The 17535-nt window shown below is 35.3% G+C and overlaps 1 protein-coding gene and 1 long non-coding RNA gene across 6 annotated transcripts in view; one reads left to right on the top strand and one right to left on the bottom strand.

Moving 5' to 3' along the window:
* Window positions 1-17535, bottom strand: part of LOC143247252 (uncharacterized) — a 56791-nt gene that overhangs the window by 30105 nt on the left and 9151 nt on the right. Inside the window, exon 1 of one of the 5 annotated variants that reach the window (XM_076494986.1) lies at window positions 12390-12582. The exons of 2 other annotated variants lie outside the window; for them this stretch is intronic. The gene's annotated coding sequence lies outside the window, so the exon portion shown is untranslated. Of the gene's footprint in view, window positions 1-871; window positions 1187-1220; window positions 1455-12389; window positions 12583-17535 lie in introns of those variants that run through there. 2 more of the 5 variants (XM_076494988.1, XM_076494989.1) reach the window with 2 other exon arrangements.
* Window positions 4808-5604, top strand: LOC143247253 (uncharacterized). Its single transcript, XR_013026450.1, has 2 exons — window positions 4808-5207; window positions 5521-5604. It is a non-coding gene; the product is annotated as an uncharacterized LOC143247253 (long non-coding RNA).

Below are 17535 nucleotides of genomic sequence, written 5' to 3'. Positions count from 1 at the left end.
TTTTGGTAATACAATAGGACCTTAATGATTGATATTAATACTTATAACAGGTAATATAAGATGCTCTTGAAACCATAAAACAGTTAAGGTTTTACTTCTGAGTGGGAAAAATTATAGTATGATAAAAGATACTTTGTAAAATCACTTGTTGAAATATAACAGGGATAAAATGATTGATTTGTAGGATGGCTGAATAAAATAAAACAAGGTTTTTGTTAACGAAAACCATCAAAATTGGACCTTTGTCACTAGTGATATGCCCCAGAAGTCAGTGCTTGGGCCTTTGCTCTCTCATTTACAATAATATATTGTGTGTACTTAAACACTAACACTAATTTACAGTTTTAATAAAAACTATCAAAAATATTTAGTTTGACTACAATATTAAGATCACATCATAATATTTGAAATGCAGGCACCCATGGGTACAATTTTCTACTGTTGATTTAAAATCAAGTGCTTTTTACCTTTTAAAAGCCCCCCCATTAGTACAGCGGTAAGTCCACTGATTTACAACACTAAAATCGGAAGTTCGATTCCCCTCAGTGGGCTCAGCAGCTAGCTAGATGTGGCTTTGGTATAAGAAAACACACATACACCTTTAAAAGTTAACTGCCACTATGACTTGAAGTACTGAATAGAAAGAATGAAATTTCAAACACAGGCCACAGTTACAAAAAACAACAACAACAAACAGTGAATACACATAATTTCCTATGTATATTCTTGAGTATTCAAGTCAAACACATTAACGTTACAATTAAGACACTCTCCCACCGTCCTTAACGTTAGGTCGTTCCGTATGTTAATTTTTATTGTTAGCTTTCTATCAATTCATTGTACCATTAAAACCTGTTTAACTTTAGCTTACCATTTGAACTTCTGTGTACAGAATGTAATGAAGGATAGTTAAATTACACAGGAACGAGAGGTTTAGGATTTACTGTCTTGAAGAGAGTAGGTATTTCTATAATGCGAGTTCTTTAATACTTTCAATTTCAAATAGTCCTTATCGAGTTTCTTCACGCTCTTAGAACTCTGACACAGAGCACTGTTGACATAAACTGTTTAATTTTTTTATTCTATGATCTAACAGTAACAAAGAGAAACTTTAACATACAATCAGTCAAATACATATGAAACAAACAGCACTGTACAGTAATTCCAAATATTCGCCTTATCCTTAAAGGTTTAAAGCACTAACAAACTTAGTTCCTTACTATTTTATGGTAAGTATTTATGAAAGGCAAAGCACACTACTAAACCACTATACAGACAAGCGGCTTCTCTCTGCAAAGAAGGTGGCGTAGTCCTATATTTCTAAGAAAAATCGATAACTCTGCCATGTTCTAGCACGAGCTATTAGTTACATCCGCAATACTCTTAAATGCATATACAAACGCGCGCTCATTTCATTGTCCTTCTGCACGATCCCTTACGCATAAGTAATTATCCACGTGATTGCACACTTGAGTCCTTTTATTCTCTGACGTCAAATGTATGTGATCAAACATATTAACAGCCCCAAAAAGCTAAAGAAACATCTGGATAAAATCAACAAATTTTATCACTGACACGACCATCTCCATATAAACAATATCTACATACAAATATAACGTATACATCTGAAATACTTAAGTAGTATGGTGCAGGTTTCTGGGATGATAGATGTGGGATAATTTTAAAGTTTCAATAACGTGTAATAGTATAATAAAACATTACAAATCTCGTATTTACGTTACTTTTATGTATAAATTGACGATGGTAGCGATATCCGAACAAAACAATCTTCAACTGATCCGAATTCCTAAAACTTAAGTGTGTCATTTTTCTATAGTTCCTCATGTAAGGGCATCAACACTATTCCGAAGAAATGTTCCATTACTGGTCATGTGCCTTGCTCTTCTGTCAGAATAGAACACTAACTGCTCTCAATTCTATGTCATCTAAACATTATCTTAGGTTTGGCCTATACGATTGTGGGTCTGCTGCACGAGCCCTCTGCTTCCGATCCATAGAAATGTTCTCTTCAGCACGTTCCTACGTCCACAAAACTTTTGTTTTTGTTTGCCCTCGAGTTTTCTATCTGTTACTGAAATATAAACACAAATTTGATAACCAATCAGTGCAATCGCTAATTTGAAAATATAAAACAGCTGTGATCATCCCCTGTAGAAACAAGCGCAGGTGTCTTCACAACGATTAACTTACCCTAGAATCATTAATAGGTTGATAAACACGTGGCATTTACAGTCACGAAAAAATATTTGACGTAAAACAGTTTGCGTTGAGTTTTAAAAGCAGCATATAGTTAAACAAGACAATAAACACGTTTCCAGAAGTTAGCTCTGACCCTCTTACACTAATCCAATTTTCTACATGTTGCGGGAAAGCTAAGGAGCTGACGTTGATTTTGTATCAAGCTAATTTGTCTTCTTTTCAAATGTACACCAGTAACATATAGCTGTACTTTTTTATAAACCGAAAACTAGAGCAATGTGTTTTAATATTTTAACGTAACTATTTAGATAGTTATTCAAATAAAAACTGCACAATTTGTGAAATATAATAAAGAGAGAGAAAGGAAAATGCTAGTTATATTTTCATTTTTGAAATAATCTAACACAAAAATATACTAACTGACGTGTCTGAGAAGTATAGCGGTTAGGAAAAATTCACCTAGTAACGTTGTGCATTTCGTTCCGCCCATTTATTTCTAGTGCCACTCAGTCTGACAAGAAGCACTAAAGGGTTTGAAGTCCAAAAAGATTAACTTCACAGCATGGAAAATATTTATAACTGAAAACGTTCTTAATAACGAAAACTGTTTATTGGTTATTTAATAAAAATTCCACTACAATAAGTGTATGTGGAATATTTTATTTTCATACATACATGCATACTTTATATTCAGATGTCTCTGTCCACACAATCTCTTGTTTTTTGTTTGTTTGTTTGCTTTTTGAATTTCGCGCAAAGCAACTTGAGGGCTATCTTTGCTAGTCGTCTCTAATGTAGCAGTGTAAGACTAGAGGGAAGGCAGCTAGTCATCACCACCCACCACCAACTCTTGGGCTACTCTTTTACCAACGAATAGTGGGATTGACCGTCACACTATAAGGCCCCCATGGCTGGGAGGGCGAGCATGTGTGGTGCAACCGGGATTCAAACCCGCGACACACACAATCTCTACATTTCTTAATTGAACGAAAACACATCTATATACCAGACACAGCATTAACATTTAGACCTGTAGATAAAGACATGTTTCATAAATCTAACAGCCTGATTCTTTCAAAGCATCTACATAATTTCAAAATTTACGTGTTTTTAAAAAACGTCCGATTATTTATTTCCAAATTTGTACACGTAGTAACAGTTTTATTTCAAACTTTATCTATCAGCTAGCAACTACAATTCTCAAGACTTGTGAAAAAAACACTTTTGTTACCATGAACCTAACTATCTCCTCTGGTAATAAACGCGAAATAACTTCATAAATTCTCACCAAACATGACGCTTTTATTGCTATGTATTTAAACCTGACACGCTTCAGACATTTCCAGCTCATACATTTACTTGTCTCTCAAAGTATGCATGTACAGACGACGTACCTTGGCGGCTATACAGGAGCCCACACCCCCAAAGAGACCTTTCAAGACACAATTTATAAAAATGTTAGATCGTACTAACATTCAAATACGCATCATAAATAAAAATAAACAATATAAGTTTATTTATTTTATTGTGTTCGATCATTCAGACAAGCGACACGAGCACGTGATCCGTGATTCCACACATAAAACCACACTAGACAACTGCACAAATTACTAGAGGGACCTCTAAGCAAGGGAAACTTATTAGAATCACTTAAAGTGGTTAATATATATAAATGAACACTAAATGAATACTTGCATTCACACATGATTAATACGTCACATATACTTTTAGTCGACCGACCCAAGTAAGACAGGCATAGGACTACATATCGTCTGTAACCTGTAAGTCTGGTAGTTGTTTTGGTATAAGATGATTTTTTAGAAAACAATTAAACCCCCGAGTGAGCTCAACGATTAAATAATCCTCTTCACCCTAACATATCACCCCTTGTAACTAACTATATTTAAGTAAAGACATGGTATCTTATGTAATACGTTAATAAAACCAGTCCGACCAATGTTAAAGTGTTAAAAATACTTGATCGCACACAGCTGAAAGTTGAAGTTTTAACGTGTTATAATTATTATTTATAGACACTTGTGTACTTATTGTAAAGTTATGTTATTTATTATTCACGTATACGTGAATTTTTTGTATTCTAGAACAGTGTTGAATGATTAACACCTTCATCTCTAAGAATATAACACGTAATAGTTGAATAATTAATTATGAGGTGTACAATAAATACGGAGTACCAAAGAATTTGTACCTATTTTGTCTCGATCCCGTAAAGATCAAAAGAATGACATTACCTCGTGAGCGAAACTACAAACCATACATAAACATTACAGTTCCTGCAGCTATTCTAGTTCGGGAAAACCCAGCTAGGTCATATGACTGGTGACGTATCGAATGACGTGCACTAAAAAGATAGTAACTTATTTAAATATCTATAGTTCGGCCCCTCACGGTTAACCAATCAGAAAAGCTGGTCAAGAACACACACACAAACACCACGTACACAGAGGTTTAATACACTATCACAAGATTTAGTTTTCATAAAGTTCACGAAGCAAAAATTTTATCAAATGTAAAGTACAAACACGAAGAAGCATTTATTTCAGAACTTAGATAACTGAAGGTTGGTAACACGTGGAAGACACGATCCACGACTAATTACATACATTAACAAGCTATATTTTCGCTCAGTTATGATCTTGATTTTTAAGAATGACTACAGTTGACGAAAACCTCAAAAGTTTTGTGAAAAATGTAAAAGGGCAGTGTTTTAACCTCATCCCACTCTTTCCCTAATGGGTTACTAATTGATAACCTTCGACGACTGGATAAACAGGATTCCATCGTAAGAGTGTAGTAATTAAATAAACTGTAATAATTTTCTAAACAACAATTCAGTGTGGGTGTTTTGTTATAACAAAGCCACATCGGGCTATCTGCTGACCCCACCGAGGGGAATCGAACCGCTGATTTTAGCGTTGTAAATCCGGAGACATACCGCTGTACTAGCGGGGGACAACAATTCACAAGTAATGGAAGCTTTTCTTATTCATTTACTCTTTGGTATAATTCTATGATCGTTCAGTTGGTTCTTGTGAATTACTCGACGTAAAGAATAATAGAAAGTCTAGTCTCGGTGAAACCAAGTTCACCAAGACCTAAATTCACAAATAAACTACATCAGAAATGACACTTACTTCCTAATTATATATTTATTTTAGTTGGTTTTTTTTTGTTGTTTTTTTTTTGTAAGCGAAGGCTTAATATTTACAGTAATTAACTGACTGGTTGACAGCAACAGACAAGTTAAATAATTTATCATAACTCGCTTTTTATTTGCAGCTTAAACTGTTTCCTGGACTTTGGACCCGAGAAAGAACACAACAGAGAGTCCGAAACATTAACTACAAAATAACAGGCAGAAGGTAGGAACAGTCCGTATGAAACTATTCAACTCTGGAAAGTAAACCACACATTAAGACCACACTCACTTAAATTAACTTCCGGTTAAACAACAACAGAACTTAGAAACGTTTGGATTATAGATCAGGGATCACTGATGGTTCTCTCTCTTTTGTGGCTTACTGTGCAAAGACGGGATGACATATTTTCACTTGTTACTAGGAGCATACAAGTAGATCGTCATTGGAACCTGTTTGTGGTTTCACCACTGGTGATATTTGAGGGTGACCTTTTCGACAGGTTAATTTACCTCTGGTAAAATCTTATTTAAAGATGACCAAAAGACAGTTTTCTCACCAACAAAATGATCATGATGAATAACCTTTTGGCCCACCTGCTCCCTCCCCCTTCAATTCTAACAATGTTTAATTGAAACCATTTATAAAGGGCTTCGAACATAATTCAAGCTAACAAAAATTACTTCCTATACTTTGATGAAAGTTTCAGACATTAAATCTCTCTACCATATTGCACAACAGTAAATCACTTTATGCTAGTAGTTAAATGGCCAGTTAAAGGTAATCATACCTTTTTTATCTGATATTATTAATTTTTTTCTTTTTGTCTATTCATGTACAAAGAACTCAGTATAAAAAATGTGTACCTTATGAGATGTTGCTAGAGTGCACAATGGTCCAAAACTTAGTTGCCCGACGTTTAACTTTTTTTTTTTTTTTTAAGTACATTTAATATTTGATTTGCAGCACTAACACCCGTCGGTCCGTGAACCAGCATTATGATCACACATGTTCGTAGAAATAATATGAAACGAGTAAAATTCCAAAATCAAAGTCCGCCATTACTAAGCCTATTTTAACAGCCTTCATATAATTAATACATTTTATAACGACACGTATAAAATCAAGGTATCACAAGGAGAATATACAGTCGTACAATAAGCACTATCTTAGCACATTGTTCATCACAATTTATATTGCATTCCTTTAAAAGGTCGTATCCAGTAAATAACAAAAGTAGTGGTTTTCTTTACGGGCTTGTTACTTAATTAACTCAGCAGTGGCAACAAAGTAAACCCTGCTACTGTTGGAATGCTCGCCTCATATAGAAAACATTACACCGAAGCTATTAATTAAATAGAGTGGAAACACGAGGCGTGAACTTATATCTTTTACCTCACATTCTGGTATCATACAACAGTATTAACGCAAGCCAATCAGTTCAGGCACAAATCTGGTTGTTCGTGTAGATTTTTATGTCACTGTTATTGCGTAAAGTTATTTAACACAGAAAGTTATGTATGCACTATATCACAAGGCATAACCCTCGTGGTTCAGCGGTATGTCTGAAGCTTATAACGTTAAAAACCGGGTTTCGATACCCGTGGTGAGCACAATACAGATAGACCAGCTGTGCATCTTAACAACAAAGAAAAAGGGTATTAACAAAAATATCTCCGTAATCCGCAACATAATGTGTTTATTGTTAAACACAAAAATATACAAGGGTCATGTACGCCGTGCCCACCACGGGTATCGAAACCCTGATTTTAGGCTTCAAGTTTGACCGCTGAGATTCTGGTGGGCATACAAAGTAATTCATCAACAAATTATATACAAGAACAAACAAAGAGCACCAGAAACAAGTATTTCTTTTAGTAAAAACCAGGCGACACTAGCAACAACAGATGAAATTTTAACAAAGGTTTTGAAGTATAACGAATATGTAATTTCGAACAAAAAATCCGAAGAAATCTGTACTAGAAACCGAGTTGTCAAACCAACATGTGTTGGTTTAACCCGTAAGTTGGAATTGCTTTTCCAATAGCCCATTGAGTAGTTTTGCACTTAACAACAAACAAAAACTTTTAGTACAAACGTAACAAAACTTTGGTACAAACAGTTTAAACAAACAAAACCTGTTATCAAACTTATCCTGTCATCTTAATTTCGTAAAATTTTGTAACCATTCCGTTTAACTATTTATCTGAGGGTAAAACTAAAATAATAAAAACTTTATTTGGTGTTGAATTAGTTACACCCAGATCCACTTTTATTAAAAACAGAAACATATTTTAGGTTCTTCACTTCCTTATAAATTGATAAGCCGTTGAAATTACATCAAGGAAAAACAATTCACTTTGTTACAATCCTCTAACCTAATTTCAGGATCGTACAATAACTTATTCAACAAAGGTCATACCATCTAATTATAGGATAACATTTTAAAATAGTCGACTACGTTTAAAATAAACATTGGTTGTATACTAAGGCTCATTGTCCTTAAAATTACTAATATTCTGTTTCGACATATTTCGTATTTAATTGTATTTGCTATAAGTTATGCTAAGTTACAGAAATACCAAATGATTTGTGGTTATATCATTAATAAGTAAAAGTTTGATTAATCTGTACTAAACTTCAGCTCTTACGAAGTTCCTTCTCTCCCCTATAATGTTAAAATATTATCTTCCAAAATGTTGCTTAGCAAATTATGTCTTCCTACTTGCTCAAATATTTATATCCTTTATAGTTGTTTTTATCACTTTTTCAAATATGTTTAATGTTTGCCTTAAAAAGTAAAACATGTTTACAAAGTTAATAGGTATTAAACAGCTATGTCACTTCAGAAAATGCTTAAAACGGGAGAAGAAGCAAAGAAGACTGAGCTCCCATTCAACTGAGGGTTCTAAGCATATACGAGCTAATCCGACCTGAAACTGTCATTTCCACCCCCACATATTGAGTTTGTAAAGATGTAAAGATATGACAGATCTAGTGATGTTCACTAGTGGTGACTGTTATTCGACCACATATAAAGATATGACAGATCTAGTAGGGTTCACTAGTGGTGACTGTTATTCGACCACATATAAAGATATGACAGAGCTAATGTGGTTCACTAGTGGTGACTGTTATTCGACTACATATAAAAATATCACAGATCTAGTGTGGTTCACTAGTGGTGACTGTTATTCGACCAGATGTAAAGATATGACAGATCTAATGTAGTTCACTAGTGGTGACTGTTATTCGACCATATATAAAGATATGACAGATCTAGTGTGGTTCACTAGTGGTGACTGTTATTCGACTACATATAAAGATATGACAGATTTCGTGTGGTTCACTAGTGGTAACTGTTATTCGACCACATATAAAGATATCACAGATCTAGTGTGGTTTACTAGTGGTGACTGTTATTCGACCACATGTAAAGATATGGCAGATATAATGTGGTTCACTAGTGGTGACTGTCATTCGACCTCATATAAAGATATCACAGATCTAGTGTGGTTCACTAGTGGTGACTGTCATTCGACCACATATAAAGATATCACAGATCTAGTGTGGTTTACTAGTGGTGACTGTCATTCGACCACATATAAAGATATCACAGATCTAGTGTGGTTCACTAGTGGTGACTGTTATTCGACCAGATGTAAAGATATGACAGAGCTAATGTGGTTCACTAGTAGTGACTGTTATTCGACCACATATAAAGATATGACAGATCTAGTAGGGTTCACTAGTGGTGACTGTTATTCGTCCAGATGTAAAGATATGACAGAGCTAATGTAGTTCACTAGTGGTGACTGTTATTCGACCACATATAAAAATATCACAGATCTAGTGTGGTTCACTAGTGGTGACTGTTATTCGACTACATATAAAGATATGACAGATTTCGTGTGGTTCACTAGTGGTAACTGTTATTCGACCACATATAAAGATATCACAGATCTAGTGTGGTTTACTAGTGGTGACTGTTATTCGACCACATGTAAAGATATGGCAGATATAATGTGGTTCACTAGTGGTGACTGTCATTCGACCTCATATAAAGATATCACAGATCTAGTGTGGTTCACTAGTGGTGACTGTCATTCGACCACATATAAAGATATCACAGATCTAGTGTGGTTTACTAGTGGTGACTGTTATTCGACCACATATAAAGATATGGCAGATCTAATGCGGTTCACTAGTGGTGACTGTCATTCGACCACATATAAAGATATCACAGATCTAGTGTGGTTCACTAGTGGTGACTGTTATTCGACCAGATGTAAAGATATGACAGAGCTAATGTGGTTCACTAGTGGTGACTGTTATTCGACCACATATAAAGATATGACAGATCTAGTAGGGTTCACTAGTGGTGACTGTTATTCGTCCAGATGTAAAGATATGACAGAGCTAATGTGGTTCACTAGTGGTGACTGTTATTCGACCACATATAAAAATATCACAGATCTAGTGTGGTTCACTAGTGGTGACTGTTATTCGACCAGATGTAAAGATATGACAGATCTATTGTGGTTCACTAGTGGTGACTGTTATTCGACCATATATAAAGATATGACAGATTTCGTGTGGTTCACTAGTGGTGGATGTTATTCGACCACATATAAAGATATCACAGATCTAGTGTGGTTTACTAGTGGTGACTGTTATTCGACCACATGTAAAGATATGGCAGATCTAATGAGGTTCACTAGGGGTGACTGTCATTCGACCACATATAAAGATATCACAGATCTAGTGTGGTTCACTAGTGGTGACCGTTATTCGACCAGATGTAAAGATATCACAGATCTAGTGTGGTTCACTAGTGGTGACTGTTATTCGACCATATATAAAGATATGACAGATCTAGTGTGGTTTACTAGTGGTGACTGTTATTCGACTACATATAAAGATATCACAGATCTAGTGTGGTTCACTAGTGGTGACTGTTATTCGACCACATATAAAGATATGACAGATCTCGTGTGGTTCACCAGTTGTGATTGTTATTCGACCACATAAAAAGGTATGACAGATCTAGTGTGGTTCACTCTTGGTGACTGGTATTCGACCAGATGTAAAGATATGACAGATTTCGTGTGGTTCACTAGTGGTAACTGTTATTCGACCACATATAAAGATATCACAGATCTAGTGTGGTTCACTAGTGGTGACTGTTATTCGACCAGATGTAAAGATATGACAGATCTAGTGTGGTTCACTAGTGGTGACTGTTATTCGACCAGATGTAAAGATATGACAGATCTAATGTGGTTCACTAGTGGTGACTGTTATTCGACCACGTAAAGATATGACAGATCTAATGTGGTTAACTAGTGGTGACTGTTATTCGACCAGATGTAAAGATATGACAGATCTAGTGTGGTTCACTAGCGGTAACTGTTATTCGACCACATATAAAGATATGACAGATCTAGTGTGGTTCACATATTGCTCCTTTCATTTATAATTTTTTCTCAAATAATTTAAGCGCTTTAAGCCTACTAAACTCGTACAATGCACAATGTCGACGTAACTGACACTCTGATAGCTCTAGAAATAACTTGGTAAATACAACGAAATAATTTATATTATTCAGTTTTGTTGTCTACTCTACATAGTGAAAAAAAAATGCTAACTCAAAACAAACCCTAACCCTAAAATATCACTTGGGCTCTGTATGATACAGTTTGGCTTGTACAGACTTATTATTATTTAATAACAAATAATTTAATAATTATTTATCAATTATTCATTATTTAATAATAATTAATAATAAATTAACTAAAACAACAACAAATTACTCGGTTATTTACCGTCTGCATGAACCAAATCCAGAGACTCCACAGTCGTTTTGTTTTGTCAAACTTACTACACAACTTATCATTAGCAAGGCTAGCTCCAAGGTGAATTAATATAGGACAGTTCAATAATGTCACGCAATTTCTATATTACTTTTGATAATGGGATTGGCTTCATTGGAGATAAAGTAGACTTAAAAGGTTTATCGATGTATACATACTTCAACTGAACAAAATAAAGAAATCTGTCATAAATTTCTTTTCCATGCACAATAAATTTAAACAATTAATGCTTTAAATGCCGAGCCAAAATAAATGTTCACCCTCGGCATGGGTTAGTAATCTAATTTATTTTAGACACACAATATTATCTAACTTCTATTCACGTAGGTTAAGTTTGGTATCAAGGTTACCAACATAAATTGGTTCACGCAGCAAGTCCAAACATGACAACCGATGTTCTGTATCAGAAATACAGCTGCACATTGTGGTCGTGAGCGAAAGTCAAAAATCCATAAAAATATTTTTAAACAATAAATATCAATTTACGATCAAAACAAAAACATATATTAATCTGTTTTTTGTAAACACGAATACTTCTTAAAGAAATAGCTATTTGAATATATCTTTCTGTTTGTTTGTTGAGATACTTATTACCAACAAAATGTGGGATTGATTGTTACTTTACAACGTTCAATGGCTGACAGGACCAGCATTTCCTGCACCAAGTTTTGATTCCACGACACACTTGGTGCGCCCTAACCACCAGACCCTCGTTCTTATTGAATTTCATAAAACAAAAACTTATTGGCATTTTCGGCTGTAATTCCAACAATTCATCGCATAAGTTGGTCGGGTTAGTTAAGAGATTTAGAATAGTACGGTATATTAAGTTAATAATATAAAACAAGGATCATAATAAAAATGTATAAATATATATATTTTTTAATTAAACATTGTATTCAATATTGTTAATGAAAAACAAGGAAGTATTAAAAGATAACTTACAGAAAACATAAGAATTGATTTATAAAAACGTTTTGTAAACAATTATACGTGTTACCTCACAATTTTTTTTCGGATCGGAGCTATGAAGTTATATGTTAGTTCTTAATATAATACTAGTTAATTTTGTAATGAATGTGTGGGTGGGAAAGGGGCAAATATAAACGATTTACACAATGATATACAATTTACTCACCTACAGAGTTGTATAAATGAACTTAGATGTTTTTCTTTGACCCGTTTATTACAACAGCTACAGATAATTACACAGTCAATTGAAATAAATCTGTGATTTTACTTCATACATGAAATAACAAAATGCGGCTAGTAAGTGATAACTTGCACGCTGCACGACTTTCCTTCTCGCCGACGTGCAATCCACTACGTCAAAACCTGAAGTTCGTGCTGTTACAATACTTACGGAATGCGAGATTCACGTACGAAACAATCCAATCAACGTTGAGCACAGGTTGAAACGCGTTCTGAGTCACCACGGTCCAGGAATGCCCCCTTCCCAGCTACGCGGGAAGCCACAAGTTGTGTGTCAAATATCGGCCTCTTATTAATATCACTATTTGTTAGTATTAAAAATTGGAGATGTTTGGAAGGAGTAAAAAAACTGAATAAATAAGTAACTGACTTAAAAACGTTTTGGCCCGGCATGGTCAGGTGACTAAGGTGCTAGACTCGTAATCCGACGGTCGCGGGTTCGAATCCCCGCCACACCAAACATGCTCGCCTTTTCAGCCGTAAGGGCGTTATACTGTTTCAGCCAATCCCACTATTCTTTGGTAAAAGAGTTGGCGGTGGGTGGTGATGAGTAGCTGCCTTCCCTCTAGTCTTACACTGCTAAATTAGAGACGGCTAGAGCAGATAGCCCTCGTGTAGCTTTGCACGAAATCCGAAAACAAACAACAAAAACGTTTTAACTGTAACAATAGTGGAACTACGCGTATCAACAAGGAAAGATCATTGGATTATACACTTAATTGTACAGCACAACTAACAGTAAAGAAATACACAACCACTCACAGTTTACTAACATTTAACTTTACTACCAGTAAATACGTATCCCACCATTAATATTTGATCATGTGGATATTTGAAGCAGCCAGTTGTGTTCCAGAATTAACCAAAGTTGCTTTAGGAGTTGTCCGAGAGAGAGGACAGATATGGCAACTAAAATTTCTATATAAAAGAATCTTTCTGTTGACCACCTCTCCACTAAACAACAACAACAGACCATCACAGAATGTATGTACACTTAGCTAGGGGAAAGAAGGGGGGGGTCGGAAATGTGACTGAACAAGTGTAACATTGTTAGTGGTTCTAAAAACTGGTTTGGTTTGAAACTACCTGTGTGGGACGACTACCGGAATGGGACGCTGAGTCATCTAGTCCTCCCCTATTCCTTCCCCTCGGGTAGAAACTAGTTTCCACTGTTAGGGGCCGTTTTAAACAGCAGGTGGTGGTTTCTTCTAGCAGGTTACAATACCTGGTTTCTCAGAATTTTGTTAAACACCTACTTTAGTTATCAACAAGGAGTACTCAATATGGAAACAAAAGTAACGTTCATCATGCTATGCCTGACTGACATACCGTGACGGAAAATGGTCAGGCATGATACATGCAAAATGCATAAAATATACGGATTAACTAGTATTCTATTCTATGTTACTTACAACTTTCAGTTCTAAAAAAAACTTACATACGAAAATGGTGTCGACGGCTCTTTTATTTTGAAGTTTCAAAATGTCTTGGTTCAGTAAGTTAAACAATATTTTTAATAATGTTTCTCTCTCGTTGATTGTATCGATCTCTGCGACTTTCAGTTTGTTTTTGCTAGATTTCTAAATCTCTCTCTTATTCACTGTGTCTCCCTTTGTGTGGGTTTTCATTTTTAGATTTTTTTTCAGGTTTCAAATATTTTTTTTCACACTAATTGTGGCGCCCTCTGTACAACTTTCCATTTTGTTTTGGTTTTTTCCTAGTATTCTAATTTTTTTTCTTATTGATTTTGACGCCCTCTATGTGGTTTTCCATTTTTTGTTTTTCTAGTTTACTATTTGTATATAATGGTCACTGTTCAGTTTCTAATTTTTCCTAATTTCTTATGATTTAACAGCTTTTACACGTACATTTTGTTCTGAACAGTTAAGTTGAAAATGTATGTAGTTTTATCCAAGTTCAAAAACGTTTTGTTCAGCGGAATACATACGAGTGATAGACAACGTTGAGTTGTTATTTGTTTTGTTGTAAGGTTACATCTCAGGTTCTTCTCACAATATCAACCGCAATGCATCTAACTTCTTATAAAGACCGTAAACTTATCACTAAACAAGTATGACAACGAGCGAAGTGATTGGCAGGTAAAAATACAGAACCCAAACCAGGAAACACAAATAAAGTTTATAAACAATACGCAAGGCCAGTAATAGAATATGCCTGTCAACCTGTAGTAGTATAACACTACCAAACGTCAAGAGACTATACAATGTGCAGTGCTCACGAAAACTTACAAAGTACTGAGATCTATCAACACAAAACATGTTAACATTAAATTAATTCGATAACTCATAGATTGTTCGTACCGATATTTTGGTTAAAAATCTTTATAAAAATGATCCAGCAACAGAAATATATCGCTATATGATATACGGTCATGATAGTTTTATGTATCTCTTTCCACTCAATATGTATTATAAGAAAAAATTCCATCTGTATTAGGCCTTAAAATATCACTTAGAACTAGGTATCATGTGTATTTTAAAGAACATTACACGTGAAATAACGTGACTGATATCTGTTTCAAGTAAACAAGAGAAACAACTTTTTACTACACAAATATTTGCGAGTGTAAACAACGAAATGAAAAGAAAGAGTGAAATTACACTAAGTGCTACAACTGTTCTATTCGTGGGCATGGACCTGAAGAAGGGAGTAGTGTTTCAAGTCAGAGTATGGCCATTACTGTTAAAGCCCTGATTTCATGAATAATTAGATAGCATTTGACACTTTACTATAAACAGTAGAGAAGAGCGGAAGAGGGTCCGATTGAAGTTGACCCTCCTATATTAGTCACAACAACCAAAAGACACAGATTTCATCAAAACATGTTTGGCTTTATCCTTCTCATCACGCAAAAGTTTCATGACCTGCCATTCATGCCCCTGATGTTAAACCTAACTTCCAACCACGAATTCTGAATAGTTTCAAGTTTTCAGCATATAGCTTTGTGGTTAGCCATTTTTTCAGAATAATAAGCAGGGTAATTTAACTAAATAACAAAGATAAACGATGAACCATGTCACAGTAATATAACGTTAACACACCCTTCCCATAATTCTGATGTGACAGAAATGAAAAATCACATTTCACCAACTTATCTACTTCACACAGTAGCGCCTCAGCCATTTGGTATTAGAAGAAAGGTCTCGTCAGCACCGGCTATAGCAGATGTAGTTTACTGTAGGCATCATTATTCTTTACGCACACAGGTGTTATTAATGATGTATACTCTATAGCACGCATGTGTCGCTTCACTTTTTACATCATTACAAAACAACATCCTTATAAAAGATTATGTCAAATGTATTAATCAACAATAGCTTCGTAAATTCTTTTTAACCAAAAGCATTTTTTTTTTAAAATATTTACCTCAAAACTGTGTCAATCATGGTAGTCTGAAACACACTCAGTTTGAAGGAAACATCACATTCACCAGTTCTTAGCTACTTGTAACTGTCTTGTTACCACAGTTTAGAACAAGGAATCACTTACAAAATATCATACACGAATGTACATCTCAAATTCACCAGTTCTTAGCGACATATTGTTCGAATCTTTGAATAGAGAGAATTGAAGAGTCGTGAGACCTGGAATGGTCAGGTGCACACTGGCCATTGATTTAACCTTATCTCTGTCCTGTGTATCACAGGTGATTCTCAAGATATAATGTAAAACATCCCAATATCAAATGTGAAACACAGCTGTGTTAACTTGAAGTACGGTTAACGCTTGTGAACGTGACAGTAGTAATTGGTTGTTTTGGTTCAACGTAACCGGTTAGAAGAAAGCTTCATATAAGCACCACGTGTGACGTTTAAAACTTAAACACAAGAAAAGGGTTAAACGGTTGCTTTTGATTAGCCGAACATTTAACTTTTCTCCATAGCTGAAGGCGCCAATATTTCCAGAAAAACTGATATGCAAAGATGCAGGCGAGCCACGAGTTGCCTTTTTGTGTCCTTGTCCATGAACAAAAGCCGAGCGTTTTCCAATTTATGTCACAATATCACTTACTAGGTCTGTTCTTACAAAGAATCTTGCTCTAGAAACAGTTCTACATAAAACATACCATTAATTTTATTTTCACATAATACTAACATCATAGTTAAACAGCGGTTTGACTAGTTATACTGGGATTGGCTGTCACATTTCTAACGCACTCATATCAGAAAATGTGACATTACGGTTTGACCACTACGCCATGTATAGCAGATGTCTTAAAGAAAAACCTCGACTGGTAACGACTCATGAACTAAGTAAACATTTACAATTCATCAACTTATGGAATTTGATAATTCCAGTGTCGTCTCCACCACTACTAATAATCGCTGGCGGGCCGGCATAGCCAGGTGGTTAAGGCACTCGACTCGTTATCCGAAGGTCACAGATTCGAATCCCCGTCACACCACACATGCTCGCCCTTTCAGCCGCGGGGCGTCATAATGTTACGGTCAATCCCACTGTTCGTTGGTAAAAGAGTAGCCCAAGGGTTGGCGGTGGGTGGTGATGACTAGCTGCCTTCCCTCTAGTCTTACACTGCTAAATTAGGGATGACTAGCCCAGATAGCTCTCGAGTAGCTTTGCGTGAAGTTCAAGAAACAACAATAATTACTGGTGTGAGGCGAAGTCAGGTATGGTGTTATTAACGCATGTTTAAATATTATCTCTACCTTTACTCTAAAGTTCATGGAATTCCCCTCCATAATGATAATAATGTTCATAATTACGAGTAAAAAGGGGAAGTTATTAACTTAGTAATCCCATCGAATTCTTCCCTTATAAAATGTTATCAAATGAAAGTAAATGTTGAAGTAAAACCGACATTTTCTAGAGGAAAACAAACAAACAACAAATTAACGAAACAGAAACCATTTTCTATCTTAAAATAAGGGCAAATATTCACAGCAGTAAATCAAACAGGCCATGCAGCTAGGCCTGTCAGAAACCGGGTAACGACACACAGCCTAATCGCCTAAGTTGCGTGATGCTTTGTCTCAACCCGAGAGCGACGCTGTTCCTGTGATAAAAAGGCGCGAAACTGTACTCTTCAGTAA

Source organism: Tachypleus tridentatus, chromosome 3 (genome assembly GCF_004210375.1).
Source record: "Tachypleus tridentatus isolate NWPU-2018 chromosome 3, ASM421037v1, whole genome shotgun sequence".
NCBI classification, from domain to species: Eukaryota; Metazoa; Arthropoda; class Merostomata; order Xiphosura; family Limulidae; genus Tachypleus; species Tachypleus tridentatus.
This window is presented reverse-complemented; position numbering and strand designations above follow the sequence as displayed.